Here is a 22090-nt window from a genome sequence, read left to right on the forward strand (position 1 = left end):
CCACAATGCTGTGCTTTGGGTCTCCAGAACTTAATTCATCTTCTAAATGCAAGTTTGTGCCCTTTGACCAACATTTCAATTCCCCCACCTCCTGGCCCATGGTAACTATCATCCTATCCTCTTTTTTCACAAGTTTGGCTTTTTTTAGATTCCACATATACGTGCTATCACACAGTATTTGTTTTTCTCTTTCTGACTTATCTTTTTGAGTTAGTATTTTCATTTTCTTGAGATAAATACTCAGAAGTGGAATTACTGGATTATTGTCAGCTCTATGTATTATTATTTCTATTATATATTATATGTTATTGAAATATAGTTGACTCATAATGTTACATTAGTTTCAGATGTACAACATAGTGATTCAATAAGTCTATATGTTACAGTATGCTCACATAAGTGTAGCTACCATCTGTCACCATACAACACCATCACAATACCATTGACTATATTACCTATGCTGCATCTTTTATTCCCATGAATTCTTTATCCCATAACTGGAAGCCTGTATCTCCCACTTCCCTTCACCCTCTTTGCCTATGCCCCCACACCCTTCTCCTCTGGCAACCATCAGTTTGCTCTCTGTATTTATGGGTCTGTTTTTGCTTTTTGTTTGTTTATTCATTTGCTTTTTTTTTTTGGTTTAGATTCCACATAAAAGTGAAATCATATGGTATGCATTCTTATCTGCCTTATTTCATTTAGCATAATATCCTCTAGGTCCACCCATGTTGTCACAAATGGCAAAATCTCATCCTTTTTTTTTTTAAGAATTTTTTTTTATTATTTTTTTAAAGATTTTATTTATTTATTTGAGAGAGAGAGACAGAGAGAGAGAGCACATGAGAGGGGGGAGGGTCAGAGGGAGAAGCAGACTCCCCGCCGAGCAGGGAGCCAGATGCAGGACTCGATCCAGGGACTCCAGGATCATGACCTGAGCCGGAGGCAGTCGCTTAACCAACTGAGCCACCCAGGCGCCCAAGATCTCATCCTTTTTTATGGCTGAGCAATATTCCATTGTATCTATATATACACCACATCTTCTTTATCCGATCATCTGTCGATGGACACTTGGGTTGCTTTCATATTCCACTATTGGGTATTCACTAAAAGAAAACAAAAGCACTAATTTGAAAAGATATATGCACCTCTATGTCTAGTTTTTATTTTTTTTGAGGAAACTCCATACTGTTTTCCATAGTGGCTGCAACAATTTACATTCTCACCAACAGTGCACAAGTGTTTTTTTTTTTTCCACATCCTTGCCAATGCATGTTATTTCTTGTCTTTTGGTAATAGTCATTTTAATAAGCATATATCTAGATAGATAAATAGATAAGTGATATCTCATTGTGGTTTTGATTTGTACTTTTCTGATGAATAGTAATGTTGAACACATTTTTGTGTACATATTGGCTGTTTACATGTCTTCTTTGGAAAAAAGCTTATTCAGTTCCTTTTCCCATTTTTAAATATATATTTCCAGCTTTATAGAGAAAGAATTTTATTCTATAAGTTCCTATTATCAGATGACCCAGCCCCTCCATTATTTTCCCTCTGTCTGAGAGCATCACCTCAGAGTACAATGAAGAAAGACCCTTCAAGATATTCTCAGACCCAAATCAGATGCCAGCTGAAGAATTTTCCTGTGAATTCCTGCCAAGACCTAGGGTTGATGGCCTTTTTTTTTTTTTTTCCTAGAAACGCTGAGACATTTGGGGGAAGGACAAACTGGACATGTTCTCTTTGGGAGGCCCCTATAGCTTTGGAGAAAAGGTGCCCAAGAAATACAGAGTCACTCAAGGGAGCCAAGGAAGGGGTAGGGAGAGGGGCAATTAGTAGCTAATAAAAGAAAAATAATGCTACCCATGGTTCATATATGTATTTCATACTCAATTAGACTCAACCACCCCCAAGCGCATGCACGCACACACACACACACACACACACAGATCTTTTCAAGGGAAAAAAAGGAAAGGAGGCAAAACTAGAAGCTGATGACTTATCTCTATATCTACAGCTGTTGGTCACAAAATAAGCTTCAGTGAAAATGTAAAGCTTCCTTCCTGCTTTCTGTTGCTCACCTTACCACTTTCCTTGGACTGTTAACCAGGTTTGTCCTCCAGCCTGTCATGCCCACTGACCCCCTCTGCCCCAGAGGAGGCCATGATTTATTATTGTCTCTCACCACCAGTGCCCTCAATCTAGAAGAAAGGTGGCTTTGTGCCTTTTTACTTCTTTGTAGAGAGTCCACAGTATTCCATATCTCAACTTCTATGACCTTGATCAGTTCACTTACCACCATGAAGTCTCCTTCTTCATCTCTAAAGCAGTAATAATAATAATAATAATAATAATAATAATAATAATAATATCTATTTCAAAGTGTTGTTTGTAAGTATTAAATGAGATTTTTCTAGGTAAAGCACCTAGCACAGTGCCTGGCACATAGTACAAGCTCACTAAATGTTATTGGTTAGTATCTATTTCACACAGATACACTTTAGTCATACAATTAGTAAGAGATTGAGTAGGGACTTGAACCAATTATTTTAAAGATTTTATTTATTTATTTATTTGAGAGAGAGTACAAGCAGGGGGAGTGGCAGAGGGAGAGGGAGAAGCAGACTTCCTGCTGAACAGGGAGAGCAATGCGGTGCTCGATCCCAGGACCCCATGATGATGATCTGAGCTGAAGACAGACACAACTGACTGAGCCACCCAGGTACCCCTGAACCAATGTTTTATGACTTGGTCCAATTTATTGGTTCATGGCTCTTTCCACTTATCCTATAAGGGAACTTTGGCTTTATTTTCAACTTAGCTTCTGAGTATTAACTATGTATAAGGAACTGGGGCTTAGCATTGGAGATACCAAGATGAATGAGACATTACTCTTGCCATCGGGGAGTTCATGGCCTCATGGAAGAGAATGGTAGCTAAATAGACATTACATTACAAGAATATAATTTTGTTATAGGTGGAGGTGAAACTTTGTGGAAGCCCCAATGAGAGGCAGTTTGTTCAGAGTAGGGATAAAGGGAAAAATTCCTGCATGAGTAATCACCTGAGGGAAGTCTTGTCAGATGAGTGAGAGTGGTTTTATGAAGGGGAAGGATCTAAGTGTATAGTTGGTGGGGATTGTAGACAGGGTCCACATCTAGGTTAAGGTTCAGGAGCAAGTAATATCACAATGTGAAGAGTACCTAAGGACTGAAACATGAGGAATGAGGCAGGAGATGAAGTGAAAGAGTTAGGCAGGGGCCAGGTTTTAAAAGTTTTAGACACCAGGTTATAGAACGTTTTCTATAGGGGGAGTCTATTGGTTTTAGATAGAAGAATAACATAGTTAAATGAATGAAATCTTGCCATTTGCAACAACATAGGTGGAGCTAGAGAGTATTATGCTGAGCAAAATAAGTCAGTCAGAGAAAGACAAATACTATATGATTTTACGGATATGTGAAATTTAAGAACAAAACATATGAGCAAAGGGAAAGAGAGAGAGAGAGAGGCAAACCAAGAAACAGACTCTCAATTATAGAGAACAAACTGTTGGTTACCAGAAGGGAGGTGGGTGGGGCCTGGGTGAAATAGGTGATGAGGATTAAGGAGTGCATTTGTTGTGATGAGCACCAGGGTGATGTATGGAAGTGTTGAATCACTATATTGTACACCTGAAACTAATATTACACTGTATGTTAACTAATGGGAATTTAAATAAAAACTAAAAAAAAATAGATATGCTATTTAGAAAGACTTAAGTGGGTACACCAGATAAGAGATTATTGCAGTAGTCCAGGTTAGAGATGATGTTGGCTTCCATCAGGATGGTAGTAGTGGAAATGGAGAGAATACATCTGATAGAAGGTATATTTAGGAGATAGAAAGGATAGGACAGTACAGGATAGGGTTTGTTGAGGGATTAGATATAAAGGGTGAGAAAGAGAAATCTAGGGTTACAATAAGAATTTTGGTCTAAGCAATTTGGTAAGTGATGGTAGCATTCATAAAATTGGGAACATAGAATAAATTTTTTCTTATCCTCTCATTTTGCATGTGAGAAAATGGAATCCATCAAAGGGGAAGTGGTGTGGCCAAGGTTGAACAAAAAAATTAGGGATGAATGGGGGACCAGGACTCATTTTTTATTTAGTTTTTATTTATACATTTTCCATGGCACCAAAAAGTTCCTCTGCTCAGCAGTCTTTGTACATTGGTAAGAGATAAATGAATCAAATTAACATCAAAAGCTCAATATCAAAGTAGAAGGTAGATGGTTGGGTCATAAATCTGCAGTTTTGTTAACATGACTCACGTTGAGAGTTTATTCACTAGGCATTGATTTTTTTCTTTTAGCATTGGACTTTCAATGAATGATTTCATATAAAGCAAAACACTACCCTTAGTATTTAATGAGAGAAGAATCACCACTTAGTCAGGAGGAGATATGGTTCCTGACCATGAAGAAAATTCTGGCTGATGAGAGAGATAGTTTTCTTTCTCTAGGGAGTCCCTGTCCTCAGGAACCTCCAGTCTGATGAGGGTAATATTCGTTCATCCAACATATATCTGTTGGGAACCTACTGTGTTCCAGGCACTGTTCAAGGCACTAGGGATATGTTGGTAGGAGAATAAATGGGGCTTATATAACTGAGCTTACATTTGAGTGCAGGAGAAAGATAATAAATAGTAAATTTAATATGTAAATAAAATATAGTATGTCTGAGAAAATAAGTGTTAAGGAAAATATAAAGCAGGTGTTATGAACAGAATTGTGTGCCCCCCACCCAATTCATATGTTAGAGTCCCAACTCCCAGTGCCTCAGAATATGGCTTTATTTAGAGACAGGGTCTTCAAAGAGGTAATTAAACTGGAGTCATTGGGGTAGGCTCTAATTCAATATGGTAGGTGTCCTTATAAAAAGAAATTTGGACACAGACACATACAAAAGGAAGATTGTGTGAAAACACAGGAGAAAGATGGTCATATATAAACCAGGGAGAGAGTCTCCAAAAGAAATAAATCCTGTGTGACCTCAGACTTCTAGCCTCCAGAAGTGTGAGAAAATAAATTTCTGTTGTTTAATCCACTCAGTCTGTGGTAATTTGTTATGTCAGCCCTAGCAGACTACAGGGATACATACAGCAGGAAAAGGGGATAGGGACTGCTGGGGTAGGACTAAGGTTACAATTTTACCTACAGAAGTTAGCTGATATTTGAGCAAAAAATCTAGAAGAAGTGAGGGAGCATCACACATAGATATCTGGACAAGAGTATTCTAGGCAGAAGGGATAGCAAGTACAAAAACCCTGAGGTAGGGGTGTGCCTGGTGAGTTTGAGGAACAACAGAGAAAGTCAGAATGGCTAAAGCAGAGTAAGGTCAGAGAGTTAATATACAGTAGGGCAAATCACATAGGACCTTTTAGATTTTTGTATAGAATTTTTCTGAAAATTTTCTGGAATTTAGATCCAGCCACTGTGGAAAACAGTTGGTCATTTCCTCAACAAGTGAAAGATAGAATTGTCATATGACCCAGCAGTTCTACTTCTAGGTATATACTCAAAATAATTGAAAACAGAGACCCAAACAGATGTTTATATATGAATATTCATGGAAATATTATTCAAAATAGCTAAAAACAAGGGAAACAAAAGCAAAAATGAACTTTTGGGACCTCATCATGATAAAAAGCTTTTGCACAGCAAAGGAAACAGTCAATAAAACTAAGAAGCAACCCCCAGAATGGGAGATGATATTTGCAAATGACATTATGGATAAAGGGCTGGTATCCAAGATCTATAAACAACTTCTCAAGCTCAACACCCAAAAAACAAATAATCCAGTCAAGAAATGGGCAGAAGACATGAACAGACACTTCTCCAAAGAAGACAACCAAATGGCTAACATACACAGGAAAGGATGTTCAACATCACTAGCCATCAGGGAAATACAAATCAAAACCACATTGAGATACCACCTTACACCAGTTAGAATGGCAAAAACTAACAAGACAGGAAACAAGTGTTGGCAAGGATGTGGAGAAAGGGAAGCCCTCTTACACTGTTGGTGGGAATGCAAGCTGGTATGGCCACTCTGGAAAACAGTATGGTGGTTCCTCAAGATGTTAAAAACAGAGCTACCCTATGACACAGCAATTGCACTACTGGGTATTTACCCCAAAGATACAGATGAAGTGAAAAGATGGGCCACATGCACCCCAAAGTTCATAGCAGCAATGTCCACAATAACGAAACTGTGGAAGGAGCCAAGATGCCCTTCAACAGAAAAATGGATAAAGAAGATGTGGTCCATATATACAATGGAATATTACTCAGCCATCAGAAAGGATGAATACCCACTATTTGCATTGACATGGATGGAACTGGAGGGGATTATGCTAAGTGAAATAAGTCAAGCAGAGAAAGTCAATTATCATATGGTTTCACTCATATGTGGAACATGAGGAATAGCATGGAGGACCACAGGGGAAGGGAGGGAAAACTGAATGGGAAGAAATCAGAGAGGGAGACAAACCATGAGAGACTCTGGACTCCGGGAACTAAACTGAGGGTTACAGAAGGGAGGGGGTGGGGGGATGGGGTAACTGGGTGATGGGTATTAAGGAGGGCACATGTGGTGATGAGCACTGGGTGTTATATGCAACCAATGAAATGTTGAACACTACATCAAAAACTAATGATGTATTATATGCTGGCTAACTAAACATAATAAAAAAACAAATGATGTACTATATGTTGGCTAATTGAATATAATAATAAAAAATAGCCAAAAAGTGGAAAAAACTCAGGGGGAGAAGCAAGATGGTGGAGGAGTAGGAGACCTAAATTTCGTCTGGTCTCAGGAATTCAGCTAGACAGTTATCAAACCATTCAGATTCAACAGGAGATCAAAGACAAGAATAGCAGCAATTCTATGAACAGAAAAGCGACCACTTTCTGGAAGGTAGGATAGGGAAGATAGATGGCAGGGGGAGGGAGCTTCCCTCAGCCGGCTACTGGCAAGTGATAGAGCAGCAGAGCACAAAATCGGAACATTTAGAAGTCTGCTCCGCTGAGGGACATCACTCCAGTGGCTAAGCAGGGAGTGGAACCCTTGCTGGGACAGTGTGGTCTCAGGACCCTCGGGGTCACAGAAAGACCAGGGGTGCCTGAGTACGGCAGAGCTCCTAGGTATTGGAGCAGGGAAGCTGGCTGCAAAGACAGAGCCGAGGAGTGGGCTCTCAGCTTGGGGCTGCCATGAACTGTGATCCGCAGTGCAGTCAGAACACTGCTCCTCCAGCAGGGACCCAAAAAGCGGCACATCCGGGGAGACTCCCCTTCCTCCCCTGGGAGGAGTGGTGCGGGAGTGCACCACAGGAATCTGATGGGTTTGGAGCCTCCAAACAGGATTGTGCGCTAGAGATAGAAACGCTCGGTCACAGGCCGGGTGAGCTCAGAGTGCGGCCGGAGCCAGGGAGACAGTAGTGATTGATTGCTTTTCTCTGGGGGCTCACTGAGGAGTGGGGCCCTGAATTCTTGGCTCCTCCAGGACCAGAGATTGGGAGGCCGCCATTTTCACTCTCATTTTCCAAAGCTGTATGGAAAGCTTTCAGGGAACAAAAACTACCAAGAGCCAAACCTGAGCAGATTACTTAGCCCAGCCCCTGGCAAGGGCGGTGCAATTCCGCCTTGGGCAAACACACTTGAGAATCACTGCAAGAGGCCCCTGCCCCAGAAGATCAGCAAGAACAGCCAGCCAAGACCAAGTTTACTGGTCAATGAGAACTGCAAAACTCCAGCACTAGGGGAATACAGCACACAGAATTCATGGCTTTCCCCCCATGATTCTTTAGTCTTTCAAAGTTAATTTTTAAAATTTTCTTTATTTTTTTCTTTTTCTATTTTTTAGTTGAATTTTTTTCTTGTTCAACCAACACCTTATCAATTCCTTTTTAAAAATCTTTTTGAATTTTCATTTTTAGTCATAGTCTATCCCTTGTATTTAACCTTATTTTTTGTATGTATATATTTCTCTTTCTTTAAAATTTTGGGATACAGATTCCTCTAACAGATCAAAATATACCTTAAATCTAGTATATGGCTTAGTTCTTTTATTTCTCCAGAAAGGGATTCTCTAGTATCTTCTATGCTTTTTTCATCTTTACAGTCATATTCCATTCCTTCATCGTATTTACCCTTATTTTTGTATATATATAAGTTTTTCTTTCTTTAAAATTTTGGGAGGCAATTTCTTCTAACAGACCAAAATAAACCCAAAATCTAGTGTGTAGCTCTGTTCTATTCACCATCATGATCATATTCTTTTTTTTTTTCCTTCCCCCCCCCCCCCCCCGGTTTTGGGTCTATTCTGATTTGTTTAGTGTATATTTTTCTGGGGTCATTGTTACCCTGTTAACGTTTTGTTCTCTCATTCATCTATTCACCTCTGGACAAAATGACAAGATGAAAAAACTCACCTCAAGAAAAGAGCAAGAGGCAGTACCTACTGCCAGGGACCTAACCAATACAGACACTAGTAAGATGTCAGAACTAGAATTCAGAATGACAATGATAAAGATACCACCTGGGCTTGAAAAAAGCATAGAAGATACTAGAGAATCCCTTTCTGGAGAAATAAAAGAACTAAAATCTAACCAAGTCAAAATAAAAAAGGCTATTAATGAGGTGCAATAAAAAATGGAGGCTCTAACTGCTAGGATAAATGAGGCAGAAGAGAGAATTAGTGATATAAAAGACCAAATGATGGAGAATAAAGAAGCTAAGAAAAAGAGAGATAAACAACTACGTGATCATGAGGGGGAGAATTTGAGAAATAAGTGATACCATAAAGCAAAACAACATTAGAATAATTGGGATCCCAGAAGAAGAAGAAAGAGAGAGAAGGGCAGAAGGTATATTGGAGCAAATTATAGCAGAGAACTTCCCTAATTTGGGGAAGGAAACAGGCATCAAAATCCAGGAGGCACTAAGAACCCCCCTTCAAAATCAATAAAAATAGGTCAACACCCCGACATCTAATAGTAAAATTCACAAGTCTCAGAGACAAAGAGAAAATCCTGAAAGCAGCTCGGGACAAGAGGTCTATAACCTACAATGGTAGAAACATTAGATTGGCAACAGACCTATCCACAGAGACCTGGCAGGCCAGAAAGGACTGGCATGATATATTCAGAGCATTAAATGAGAAAAATATGCAGCCATGAATACTATACCCAGCTAGGCTGTCATTGAAAATAGAAGGAGAGAGAAAAAGCTTCCAGGACAAACAAAAATTAAAAGAATTTACAAACACCAAACCAGCCCTACAAGAAATATTGAACGGGGTCCTCTAAGCAAATAAAGAACCTAAAAGTAACATAGACCAGAAAGGAACAGAGAGAATAAAAAGTAACAGTCAGCTTACAGGCAATACAATGGCACTAAATTCATATCTTTCAATAGTTACCCTGAATATAAATGGGTTAAATGCCCCAATGAAAAGACACAGGGTGTCCCATTAGATAAAAAGACAAGACCCAGCATTGTCTGCAAGAGACTCATTTTAGACCCCAAGACACCTCCAGATTGAAAGTGAGGGGGTGAAAAACCATTTACCATGCTAATGGACATGAAAACTGGGGTGGCAATCCTTATATCAGACAAATTAGATTTTAAACCAAAGACTATAATAAGAGATGAGGAAAGACACTATATCATACTTAAAGGGTCTATCCAACAAAAAGATAAAACAATTTTAAATGTCTATGCCCCTAACATGGGAGCAGCCAATTAATCACAAAATCAAAGAAACACATTGACAATAATACAATAATAGTAGGAGACTTTAACAACCCCCTCACTGAAATGGACAGATCATCTATGCAAAAGATCAATAAGGAAATAAAGACTTTAAATGACACACTGGACCAAATGGACTTCACAGACATATTCAGAACATTCCATCCCAAAGCAACAGAATACACATTCTTCTCTAGTGCCCATGGAACATTCTCCAGAATAGATCACATCCTGGGTCACAAATTAGGTCTCAACCAGTACCAAAAGATTGGGATCATTCCCTGCCTATTTTCAGACCACAATGCTTTCAGACCTCAATCACAAGAGGAAAGTTAGAAAGAACTCAAATGCATGGAGGCTAAAGAGCAACCTACTAAAGAATGAATGGGTCAACCAGGAAATTAAAGAAGAATTTAAAAAATTCATGGAAACAGAGATAGGAGGCAAGATGGCAGAGGAGTGTGGGACTCTGTTTCAATTGGTCCCCTGAATTTAGCTAGATATCTACCAAGCCACTCTGAACACTCACGAAATTAGCCTGAAATATAAGATTATACGTCTGGATCTCTAGGGGGTGGCTGAGAATCATCAGTGGAAAGGTATGATAGACGGAGTTGGAATTGCTGGGACAGAAGTCGGAGGATAAACAGAAGGGGGAGGGGACTGCCAGAAACTAGCCTTTGGAAAGTAAGACCCCCATACAAAAGCATCCTGGGCCTGGGGAGCAGCAATACCTTGGAACTTGGTGGCCAAGGGATGGGAAGGGACTGATAACAGTGCTCAAACAGAACACAGGGGTTTAAGGGTAGCAAATGCTGGGACCCAGTGGCCATAGAGCCACCAGCCACTGCATGCGCCCGTGCCCACGCCTGCACCAGAGAGGACCCCACACGGATTGGGGTGGCCACTGCTGACGCCAGCCCAGGAGGACATGCCATGCATGTGAACTCGCAGAAACAGGGCTAGAGGTGGCAGCCACCAATGCCATTGCTGCCCCCGCCTGCTGCCCATGCCCGAGATGACCCGGCTTGGAATTGTGCCCACAGATCTGGGGCCTGCCCAATCCAGGATTGTTTTTGGTTTTGGGGGAACAGGGGGCAGGGACAATTGGGGGCCGGTGTCCACCACTAAGGTGATCCCTGGGAACTCCCACTGCCTGTGGGAGGCTGTGGTTTTCAGCGGTGCTTGCAGAGTGGGAGACTGTGTGTTCTGGAGGATTCAGAGTGGAGCAGAGTGTGGCTTCTCTCCTCTCCTCTGGGGCAGAGGTCTGGGTGCAGTCATTTTCCTTTGCCCTGACCCTCCAAAAAGGCGCAAAAAGCTGCCAGAGAACAAAAGCCACCAGAGAACAAAAAGACAAAGAAAGCAGTTTCCAAGGAGCGCAGCCCCTTGATAGGGGTCAGGGCAACTTGCTCAAGCAGGATTGAGTGAAGAACAATCCAGCAGGCTCCCCCAGAAGACAAGCTGGAAGAACAAGAGGAAAACAACCCCAGGGTCCCCATAATACTGTAAAACCCCAACACCAGGGGAAAATTAGTATATTAAGCTCCTGTTGTTCCCTCACGGCCTGTGTATTTCTTAGATACAACTTTTCTCTCTCTCTTTTTTATTTGTTTCTCATGCTTCTTCTGTTTTTTTTTTTTTTTTACCTACTTATCATTTCAACCAGATGTTTAATACAAAATATTCCATAGTAACATTTTAACTTGAACTTTTGCCACATATATACTATTTTTCTTTTTATTTTATATATATATATATAGATAGATAGATATAAGCTTCAATGTAGTCCTTTTGTCCCTACTCAATACTACCTTCATATATATATATCAGTTTTAATTTCCCTGTATCTCTGGGAAGTACTGTTCTCTAACAAAGAGAACAAAATACACCCAGGAAGAGCTGAAACACTCTACCTTACCCACATAGAGGAATTATAGCCACCTTTCCTGCACACCCCCCTTTGTTTGTTTCTTTGCTGTTTGGTTTGTTGTCGGTTTTGGGGGGGGTTTCTTGTGGATTTTGTTTGTTTTTATTTTTGTACTTCATAAATCTCATTCTTGGGTTTCATTTTGGCTGGGTTTTTTGGTGGTGGCTTCCGATTGCTCTGAACTTTCCCAGGTGCACCTTGCCTGGATTGTGGTTGATATTTTCAACTGTACATCCCCTCAACCACATCTCAACAGAATGACTAAGAGGAGGAACTCCCAACAAATAAAAGACCCAGAGACAATGACCTCTCCCGCAGACTTAATGGATATCAATATAAGCAAGATGTCGGAAATAGACTTTGGGGTAACAGTTATGAAGATGATAGCTCGAATGGAGAAATCAATTAATGCCAAGCTAGAATCTCTAAGGGCAGAAATGAGAGCTGGGCTGGCAGAACTTAAAAATGCTGTCAATGAGATTCAATCTAATCTAGATACTCTAACAGCTAGGTAAATGAGGCAGAAGACCGAATTAGTGATCTAGAAGACAAACTGGTAGAAAATAAGGAAAACAAGGAGGCCTGGGAGAAACAGCTTAAAATCCATGAAAACAGAATTAGAGAAATAAGTGATGCCATGAAATGTTCCCATGTCAGAATTATCAGGATTCTTGAGGGGGTGAGAGAGAGAGAGGACTAGAAGATATATTTGAGCAAATTGTAGCTGAGAACTTCCCTAATCTGGGGAATGAAACAAACATTCATGTCCTAGAGGCAGAGAAGACCCCTCTCAAGATCAAGGAGAATAGACCAATGCCACGGCATGTAATAGTAAAACTCGCAAATCTCAGAACCAAGGAAACCATCTTAAGGGCAGTTAGGGGGAAGAGATTCCTTACACACAGAGGGAGGAACATCAGGATAATGTCAGACTTATCCACAGAGACCTGGCAAGCCAGAAAGGGCTGGCAAGACATATTCAGGGTACTAAAGGAGAAGAACATACAACCAAGAATACTTTATCTGGCAAGGCTGTCATTTAGAATGGATGCAGAGATGCAGAGCTTTCAGGACTGGCAGAAACTGAAAGAATATGTGACCACTAAGCTGGCCCTGCAAGAAATATTAAGGGGGATTCTATAAAAAGAGAAAGACCCCAAGAGTGATATGGAACAGAAATTTACAGAGACAATCTATAGAAACATGGACTTCACAGGCTACATGATAATAAATTCATATCTTTCAATAATCATTCTCAATGTGAATGGCCTAAATGCTTCCATAAAACGACACAAGGTTGCAGATTGGATAAAAAGACAGGACCCATTATATGCTGTCTACAAGAGACTCATTTTGAACCTAAAGATACTGCCAGACCAAAAGTGAAGGGATGGAGATCCATCTTCCATGCCAATGGACTTCAAAAGAAAGCTGGGGTAGCAATTCTCATGTCAGACAAATTAGATTTTTAGGCAAAAGACTGTAGTTAGAGACACAGAAGGACACTATATCATTCTTAAAGGGTCTATCCAACAAGAAGATGTAACAATCGTAAATATCTACACCCCCAACATGGGAGCAGCCACCAACATAAGCCAACTGTTAACCAAAATAGTCATATTGATAATAATAAGTTAATTGTAGGAGACCTCAATACTCCACTCTCAACAATAGACAGATCATCTAAGCAGAAAATCAACAAAGAAACAAGAGCCTTGAATGGCACACTGGACCAGATGGACCTCATAGACACATACAGAACATTCCACCCTAAAACAACAGAATACTCATTCTTCTCAAGCACACATGGAACTTTCTCCAGAATAGACCACATACTGGGTCAAAAATCGGGTCTTAACTGATAACAAAAGATTTAGATTACTCCCTGCATTTTCTCAGACCATAATGCTTTAAAACTGGAACTCAATCACAAGAAAAAATTTGGAAGAAATTTGGACACTTGGAAGCTAAAGACCACTCTGCTCAAGAATGTTTGGGTCAACCAGGAAATCAAAGAAGAACTTAAACAATTCATGGAAACCAATAAGAAGGAAAACACATCAGTTCAAAACCTATGGGATACTGCAAAGGCGGTCCTATGGGGGAAATACACAGCCATCCAAGCCTCACTCAAAAAAACAGAAAAGTCCCGAATTCACCAACTATCTTTACACCTTAAAGAACTGGAGAAAAAACAACAAACGATGCCTAAGCCATGCATTAGAAGAGAAATAATTAAGATTAGAGCAGAGATCAATGAATTAGAAACCAGAAATATAGTAGAGCAGATCAATGAAACTAGAAGCTGGTTTTTCAAAAGAATAAGATTGATAAACCACTGGCCAGACTTATCCAAAAGAAAAGAAAAAGGACCCAAATTCATAAAATTATGAATGAAAAGGGAGAGATCATGACTAACACCAAGGAAATAGAAACAATTATTAGAAATTATTGTCAACAACTCGATGCCAATAAATTAAGCAATCTGGAAGAAATGGATGCCTTCCTGGAAACCTATAAACTCCCAAGACTGAAACAGGAAGAAATTGACAACTTGAATAGGCCAATAACCAGTAACGAGATTGAAGCAGTGATCCAAAACCTCCCAAAAAACGAGTCCAGGGCCTGATGGATTCTCTGGAGAATTCTACCGAACATTCAAAGAAGAAATAATACCTATTCTCCTGAAGCTGTTTAAAAAAATAAAAACAGAAGGAAAGCTTCCACTCATTCTATGAGGCCAGCATTACCTTAATCCCCAAACCAGGCAAAGACCCCATCAAAAAGGAGAATTTCAGACCGATATCCCTGATGAATATGGACACCAAAATTCTCAACAAAATCCTGGCTAATAGGATCCAACAGTATATTAAAGGGATCATCCACCATGATCAAGTGGGATTTATCCATGGGATGCAAAGATGTTTCAACTTTTGCAAATCAATCAAAGTGGTAGAACACATTAGTAAGAGGATAGAACAGAACCATATGGTCCTCTCAATTGATGCAGAAAAAGCATTTGACAAAATACAACATCCTTTCCTGATTAAAACTCTTCAGCATATAGGGATAGAGGGAACATTCCTCAATTTCATAAAATCCATCTATGAAAAACCCACAGCAAATATCATTCTCAATGGGGAAAAGCTGATAGCCTTTCCCTTAATATCAGGAAAATGACAAGGATGCCCACTTTCACCAGTATTTTTCAACATAGTACTATAAGTCCCAGCAACAGCAATCAGACAACAAAAAGAAATAAAAAGTATTCAAACTGGGAAAGAAGAAGTCAAATTCTCTCTCTTCACAAACGACATGATACTTTATGTGGAAAACCCAAAAGACACCACCCCCAAATTACTAGAACTCATCCAGCAATTCAGTAATGTGGCAGGATACAAAATCAATGCACAAAAATCAGTTGCTTTCTTATACACTAACAATGTAACAGTAGAAAAAGAAATGAGAGAATTGATTCCATTTACAATAGCACCAAAACCCATAAGATACCTTGGAAAAACCTAACCAATAGGTAAAGGATTTATACTCTAGGAACTACAGAACACTCATGAAAGAAATTGAAGAAGACACAAAAAGATGGAAAAACATTCCATGCTCATGGATCGGAAGAATAAACATTGTTAAAATTGTACATGCTGTCCAGAGCAATCTATACCTTCAACGCCATCCCAATCAAAATTCCAATGGCATTTTTCAATGTGTTGGAATAAACAATCCTAAAATCTGTATGGAATCAGAGAAGACCCTGAATTGCCAAGGAAATGTTGAAAAAGAAAAACAAAGCTGGGGGCATCATGTTGCCTGATTTCAAGCTATATTACAAAGCTGTGATCACCAAGACAGCATGGTACTGGCACAAAAACAAACACGTAGACCAATGGAAGAGAATAGAGAGCCCAGATACGTACCTTCAACTCTATGATCAAATAATCTTTGACAAAGCAGGAAAAATTATGCAATGGAAAAAAGTCTCTTCAATAAATGGTGCTGGGAAAATTGGACAGCTATATACAGAAGAATGAAACTCGACCATTCTCTTACACCATACGCCCAAATAAACTCAAAGTGGATGAAAGACCTCAATGTGTGGCAGGAATCCATCAAAATCCTAGAGGAAAACATAGGCAGTAACCTCTTCGACATCGCCCACAGCAACTTCTTTCAAGACACGTCCCCAAAGGCAAGGGAAACAAAAGCGAAAATGAACTTTTGGGACTTCATCAAGATAAAAAACTTTTGCACAGCAAAGGAAATAGTCAACAGAACAAAGAGGCAACCCACGGAATGGGAGAAGATATTTGCAAATGACACTACAGACAAAGGGCTGATATCCAAGATCTATAAAGACTTTCTCAAACTCAACACCCAAAAAACAAATAATCAAGTCAAAAAATGGGCAGAAGATAAGAACAGACACTTCTCAAAAGAAGACATACAAATAGCTAAAAGACACATGAAAAAGTATTCATCATCATTAGCCATCAGGGAGATTCAAATCAAAACCACATTGAGATACCACCTTATACCAGTTAGAATGGCAAAAATTGACAAGGCAAGAAACAACAAATGTTGGAGAGGTTGTGGAGAAAGGGGAACCCTCTTACACTGTTGGTGGGAATGCATGTTGGAACAGCCACTTTGGAAAACAGTGTGGAAGTTCCTCAAAAAATTAAAAATAGAGCTACCCTATGACTCAGCAATTGTACCTCTGGGCATTTACCCCAAAGACACAGATGTAGTGAAAAGAAGGGTCATATGCATCCCAGTGTTCATAGCAGCAATGTCCACAATAGCCAAACTGTGGAAAGAGCTGATATGCCATTCAACAGATGAATGGATGAAGAAGATGTGGTCCATATATACAATGGAATATTACTCAGCCATCAGAAAGGATGAATACCCAACTTTCCCATCAACATGGATGGGACTGGAGGAGATTATGCTCAGTGAAATAAGTCAAGCAGAGAAAGTCAATTATCCTATGGTTTCACTTATTTGTGGAACATAAGGAATAGCATGGAGGACATTAAGAGAAGGAAGGGAAAAATGAAGGTTGGGGAATTCTGAGGGGGGACGAACTATGAGCAACTATGGACTCCAAGAAACAAAATGAGGGTTTTATAGAGGAGGTGGGTAGGGGGATGGGTTAGCCCAGTGATGGGTATTAAGGAGGGTACATATTGCATGGAGCACTGGGTGTTATATGCAAACAATGAATCATGGAACACTACATCAAAAACTAATAATGTATTGTATGGTGACTAACATAACATAATAAAAAAATAAAAAACAAAAAAAATTCAAGGAAACAAATGAAAATGAAAACATAACTGTTCAAAATCTTTGGGATGCAGCAAAGGCGGTCCTATGACCAAAGTATATAGCAATACAGGCCTTTCTCAAGAAACATGAAAAGTCTCAAATACACAGCTTAACCATACACCTAAAGGAGCTGGAGAAAGAACAGCAAATAAAGCCCAAACCCAGCAGGAGAAGAGAATTAATAAAGATCAGAGCAGAAATCAATGAAATAGAAACCAAAAGAACAGTAGAACAGATCAACGAAACTAGGAGCTGGTTCTTTGAGAGAATTAATAAGATTTATAAACCCCTGGCCAGACTTATCAAAAAGAAAAGAGAAAGGACCCAAATAAATAAAATCATGAATGAGAGAAGGGAGATCACAACCAACACCAAAGAAATACACACAATTATAAGAACATGCTATGAGCAACTATATGTCAGCAAATTCAACAATCTGGAAGAAATGGATGCATTCCTAGAGATGTATAAACTACCGAAACCGAACCAGGAAGAAATAGAAAACCTGAACAGACCCATACCCAGTAAGGAAATTGAAGCAGTAATCCAAAATCTCCCAACAAACAAGAACCCAGGGCCAGATGGCTGTCCAGGGGAATTCTATCAAACATTTAAAGAAGAATTAATACCTATTCTTCTGAAACTGTTCCAAAAAATAGAAATGGAAGGAAAACTTACAAACTCATTTCATGAGGCCAGCATTACCTTGATCCCAAACTCAGACAGAGATCCCATCAAAAAGGGGAACTACAGAGCAATATCCCTGATGAGCATGGATGCAAAAATTCTCACTAAAATACTAGCCAATAGGATCCAACAGTATATTAAAAGGATTATTCACCATGACCAAGTGGGATTTATTCCTGGGCTGCAAGGATGGTTCAACATCTGCAAATCAATCAGTGTGGTACAATACATTAACAAAAGAAAGAACAAGAATCATATGATCCTCTCAATAGATGCAGAAAAAGCATTTGACAAAGTACAGCATCCTTCTTGATTAAAACTCTTCATAGTGTGGGGATAGAGGTTTCCTACCTCAAGATCATAAATCCATCTATGAAAAACCCACAGGGAGTATCATTCTCAATGGGGAAAACCTGAGAGCTTTTCCCCTAAGGTCAGGAATACGGCAGGGATGTCCATTATCACCACTGCTATTCAACATAGTACTAGAAGTCCTAACCTCAGCAATCAGACAACAAAAAGAAATAAAAGGCACCCAAATTGGCAAAGAAGAAGTCAAACTCTCACTCTTTGCAGATGATATGATACTTTATGTGGAAAACCCCAAAGACTCCACCCCAAAACTGCTAGACCTCATACAGGAATTCAGTAAAGTGGCAGGATATAAAATCAATGCACAGAAGTCAGTGGCATTCCTATAGACCAAAACAAGACAGAAGAAAGCGAAATGAAGGAGTCGATCCCATTTACAATTGCACCCCAACCCATAAGACACCTAGGAATAAATCTAACCAAAGAGGGAAAGAATGTGTACTCAGAAAACTATAGAACACTCATGAAAGAAATTGAGGAAGACACAAAGAAATGGAAAAGCATTCCATGCTCATGGATTGGAAGAACAAATATTGTGTAAATGTCTATGCTACCTAGAGCAATCTACACATTTAATGCATCCCTATCAAAATACCATCAACTTTTTTCCAAAGAAGTGGAACAAATAATCCTAAAATTTGTATGGAACCAGAAACGACCCTGAATAGCCAGAGGAATGTTGAAAAAGAAAAGCAAAGCTAGTGGCATTACAATTTTGGAGTTCAAGGTCTATTACACAGCTGTGATCATCAAGACAGTATGGTACTTGCACAAAAGCAGACACATAGATCAACTGAACCAAATAGAGAACCCAGAAATGGACCCTCAACTCTATGGTCAACTCATCTTCGACAAAGCAGGAAAGAATATCCAATGGAAAAAAGACAATATCTTCAACAAATGGTGTTGGGAGAATTGGACAGCCACATGCAGAAAAATGAAACTGGACCATTTCCATACACCACACACAAAAATAGACTCCAAATGGTTGAAAGACCTAAATGTGAGACAGGAATCCATCAAAATCCTTGAGGAGAACACAGGCAGCAACCTCTTGGACCTCAGCTGCAGCAACTTCTTCCTAGAAGCATCGCCAAAGGCAAGGGAAGCAAGGGCAAAAATGAACTATTGGGACTTTATCAAGATAAAACCTTTTGCACAGCAAAGGAAACAGTCAATAAAGCCACAAGACAACCAACAGAATGGGAGAAGATATTTGCAAATGACAGATAAAGGGCTAGTATCCAAAATCTATAAAGAACTTATCAAACTCAACACCCAAGGAGCAAATAATCCAAACAAGAAATGGGCAGAAGACATGAACAAACATTTCTGCAAAGAAGACATCCAGATGGCCAACAGACACATGAAAAAGTGCTCAATATCGCTCGGCATCAGGGAAATCCAAATCAAAACCTCAATGAGATACCACCTCACACCAGTCAGAATGGCTAAAATTAACAAGTCAGGAAATGACAGATGTTGGCAAGGATGCAGAGAAAGTGTTACCCTCCTACAGTGTTGGTGGGAATGCAAGCTGGTGCAGCCACTCTGGAATACAGTATGGAGGTTCCTCAAAAAGTTGAAAATAGAGTTACCCTATGACACAGCAATTGCACTACTGGGTATTTACCCCAAAGATACAAATATAGTGATCTGAAGGGGCACATGCACCCCAATGTTTATAGCAGCAATGTCCACAATAGCCAAACTATGGAAAGAGCCTAGATGTCCATCAACAGATGAATGGATAAAGAAGAAGTGGTATATATACACAATGGAATAGTATGCAGCCATGAAAAAAATGAAATCTTGCCATTCACAGTGACGTGGATAGAACTAGAGGGTACTATGCTAAGTGAAATAAGTCAATCAGAGAAAGACAAGTATCATAGGATCTCACTGATATGAGGAATTTGAAAAACAGGACAGAGGATCATAGGGGAAGGGAGGGAAAAATGAAACAAGATGAAACCAGAGAGGGAGACAAACCATAAGAGACTCTTAATCTCAGGAAACAAACTGAGGGTTGCTGGAGTGGAGGGGGTGGGAGGGATGGGGTGGCTGGGTGATGGACATTGGGGAGGGTATGTGCTATGGTGAGTGCTGTGAATTGTGTAAGACTGATGAATCACAGACCTGTACCCCTGAAACAAATAATGCATTATGTTAATAAACTATTGGATAAACTACTGGATAAACAATTTGGTATGTCCATTCAATGGAATATTATTCGGTCATAAAGAGGAATGTAGTACTGATCCACGCTACAATATGGATGAACCTTGAAAACATCATGCTAAGTGAGAGAAGCCAGACACAAAAGGCCACATATTGTATGGTTCCATTTATGTGAAATACTTGGAATAGGCAAATCCATAGACACAGAAAGCAGATTAGTAGTTGCCAAGGGCTGTTTAGAGCATGGAAGTGAATGTTTAATGGGTATTGGGTTTTCTTTGAGGGTGATGAAAATGTTCTAGAACTAAATAGTGGTAATGTTTACACAGCAATGTGAATGCACTAAATATACATAATGGTAAATTTTATGTTATATGTGTTTTACTACAGTGAAAAAGTATTTAGATCCAAAGAAATGTTTTGAACAAAAAAATGCCATGAACTGATTTATATTTTTAAAAGATCATTCTATATGCTTTGTTGAGAAGGGATAGTTAGTTGGAAGGCAAGAACAGAAGCAGGGAGATCAGCTAGAGGCTCTTTTAATGAATCATGGAACACTACATTAAAACTAATGATGTACTGTATGGTGACTAACATAACATAATAATAAAAAAAAAAAGAACTTCTCAAACTGAACACCCAAAAAACAAATAATCAAGTCAAAACTGGGCAGAAGACAAGAACAGACACTTCTCAAAAGAAGACATACAAATGGCTAACAGACACATGAAAAAATGTTCAACATCATTAGCCATCAGGGACATTCAAATCAAAACCACATTAAGATAGTACCTTATACCAGTTAGAATTGCAAAAATTGATAAGACAAGAAACAACAAATGTTGGAGAGGTTGTGGAGAAAGGGGAACCCTCTTACACTGTTGGTGGGAATGCAAGTTGGTACAGCCACTTTGGAAAACAGTGTGGAGGTTCCTCAAAAAGTTAAAAATAGAGTTACCTTATGACCCAGCAATTGCACTACTGGGTATTTAACCCAAACAAACAGATGTAGTGAAAAGAAGGGCCATATGCACTCCGTGTTGCATGGAGTACTGGGTGTTATACACAAACAATGAATCATGGAATACTACATCAAAAACTAATGATGTACCGTATGGTGACTAACATAACATAATCAAAAAATTATAAAGCAAAACAAAACAAAAAAGGGAGATACTAATCAGAAGTCTTCAGCATATAGATAATATTTAGAGCCATGAGACTGATATTTAAACCATGAGACTGGTTGAGATCATCAAGATCACTGTCACCTAATATATCTCTTTTCATATAGACCATTCTGTCCCTCACATGATGGAGCTCCAATTTTCATAGAAGAGACAAAGTTTCTTTACTCTAAGAGGCCTTCAACTTTTAGCAGATGATCTTCACTCTGGTTAGACTCATCTGTTGGGATAAACTGTTGCTACCCTGATACGTTCTCAAGGCAATGGAGAAGCAATGGTCTCCTTACTCTAGAGATTTCCCAATCTGACTAGGGAAACATTCTCCATCCATTTTAAGTAGTCCCCAGTTGAAGAGAAAAGCATTGTTCTGCACCAGGGAGCCACCCCAAGTATAATGGGAAAGATATACCTCCATGGGCTCCCTACTGCTTATGGCTATAGCTCTGAGGAGGGAGCATAGAAAGCAACCAGCATTGCCTAAGCAGCAGCATTAACTCCCAGACCTAAAGTTAACAATGAAGAGATCCATACATGTTGCAGCCCAAAGCTGAATACCGTTTAATGTCCATGTCTGGGAAGACCAATTAG

The 22090-nt window shown here is 39.4% G+C and overlaps 1 long non-coding RNA gene across 1 annotated transcript in view; it reads right to left on the reverse strand.

Annotated features, from left to right (window-relative positions):
* Nucleotides 1–757: 757 nt before the first annotated feature.
* Nucleotides 758–22090, reverse strand: part of LOC135362035 (uncharacterized) — a 60889-nt gene continuing 39556 nt past the window's right edge. The window contains exon 2 of the long non-coding RNA XR_010406325.1: nt 758–1106. This is a non-coding gene — a long non-coding RNA (uncharacterized LOC135362035). The remainder of the gene's footprint in view (nt 1107–22090) is intronic.

Source organism: Mirounga angustirostris, unplaced genomic scaffold, assembly GCF_029215605.1.
Source record: "Mirounga angustirostris isolate CCGP_5_RB_7025 unplaced genomic scaffold, mMirAng1.0.hap1 SCAF_11, whole genome shotgun sequence".
NCBI lineage: Eukaryota > Metazoa > Chordata > Mammalia > Carnivora > Phocidae > Mirounga > Mirounga angustirostris.